The sequence below is a fragment of the Dipodomys spectabilis genome, unplaced genomic scaffold (genome assembly GCF_019054845.1).
Source record: "Dipodomys spectabilis isolate Male_0828 unplaced genomic scaffold, ASM1905484v1 ptg000155l, whole genome shotgun sequence".
NCBI classification, from domain to species: domain Eukaryota; kingdom Metazoa; phylum Chordata; class Mammalia; order Rodentia; family Heteromyidae; genus Dipodomys; species Dipodomys spectabilis.
Genome location: NW_024870832.1, coordinates 4,447,409 through 4,449,325, shown reverse-complemented (window position 1 = coordinate 4,449,325; position 1,917 = coordinate 4,447,409).

The following is a 1,917-nucleotide window of genomic DNA, read 5'->3' as shown; positions in this document are numbered from 1 at the left end:
AAAATCTTTAAATCCTTCTTTTATTTTATGATCATTATTGTTGTTTTGCAGCTCCTGGAGCCTGAACTCAGGGCCTGGGCACTATCCCTGGCCTCTTTTTGCACAAGGCTAGTGTTCTACCACTTGAGCCACAGCACCACTTCTGGCTTTTTCTGAATGGTTTATTGGAGATAAGATTCCAGCAGATTTTTCTGCCTGGGCTGACTTTGAATCACAACGCTCAGGTCTCACCCTCCTAAGTAGCTAGGATTACAGGTGTGAACCACTAGTGCCTGGCAAGTCCTTCTCTTTCAGATATTATTCTAAAAGCTTCCTATCCAAGGACACTCTAAGATATTAGATGGACCTGTACCAATAGTTCCTTCACACTCTCAGCTCCTGTTAATGGCTATGGGGTGCCTTTTGCATCTTATCTTGAATCTATTTCACAATTCTCTTCCTAATCCATGATTCTAGATCTGTGTTACAAATAAATACCTAAAATTAGTGGCTACAAACTCTAAATTATTCAACTACTAATTTCAGTTAAATTTTATTGCTATATGATTGATCTTTGGTACAAATCTGAGCTTCTTGTCACCTTTTTGCATCTACCTCTTGGCATGAGCAGAGCCTGGGCCTATTCTAAATCAATTGCAAGAGACTAGCAAAAGAATAGCCTATAGTATTCCTGACTAGGAGTCAGAACAAGTAGTTGAGTGCCTGAAAGAAGCAATGAATTCCCAGTATGGGAAGGAGTGGAAGAAACAACAGCCTAGAAAGCAAACTGGTGGTCACAGCCTTTAACCCCTTCTCCTTAGGGGAAACTGAACCTCCTGCAAAGTGGCAGTGAGATAATTCACCTAGTGCATTTTCTGATATGAAGGAAGGTGTCATGTCTCACTATACAACTCACTTGTAGTCAAAAAGAGGGAAATTCTTTGTATCCCCCTCAGGCCCAGTCTCAGTTTATCTCCATCTTAGACTTTGTCCACTCTATTACTACCAGAAGATCCCTGATAAGGAGGAAAGTGTGATCTCCTGGCTTCTGACTGGCCCTGTGGGAAATGAGGCCACTTTCCCTTTTGAATCTGTTCCTTATGACAAGGCTATGGATGATGGTGGGAAAGCACATTCTCTGAAATGTGCCCTAGTATCAGATCTCTTTAGAGAAAGTCAAGGAATGACAGATTCTCCCTGAGAAAGTAAGTTTGTCCATTTCCAAAGAGGTCAATTAATACCTGATTCTGAGGCCCAGGTGGAGGTCCTACACTAGATCCTCTGAGATGGAGTGGAAGTTAGCTCAGACTTCAAGCCATCTTCACATTTCTTCAGCTGTTTCTCATGAACCAAAAGGTCACAGGAGTTGAATTCAGAAACAAGGAGAAATGAGAGTAGTGGAAGAATTGTCAGCATGGGAGGAATTAGAAACTTTGGTTCAAAAAATTAGAAACTTTGTTTCAAAAATGCCAGCCATGGGCTGAGAAGGTGGCTCGGTGGTAGAGTGCTTGCCTTGCATGCCTGAGGCCCTGGGTTCAATTCCTCAGCACCACATAAGCAAAAAGAAAAAAGCCGGAAGTGGCACTATGGCTCAAGTGGTAGAGCGCTAGCCTTGAGCTGAAGATCTGAGGGACAGTGCCCAGGCCCAGAGTTCAGGCCCCACAACTGGACCCCAAAAACAAAACAAAACAAAACAAAAATGCCAGCCATTCCTGGCAGTTCAGGGTTAGGCCAGGGCCTTGGCGGAGCCTTCCCTCACACACTTCCTGGTGCGTCCATAGAAGGAAGCATCACTGTTGCCTCTAGGCCCCCGGCGTCGCCCAGCCCCCAGGCCCACTGGCCTGGCCTTCCACACGGCCTGAGTTTACCTCCAAGTTGTGGCCTTTGTTCTTTTTTTTTTTTAGTTTTTTTTTTTTTTTTTTATTGTAAAGCTATTAT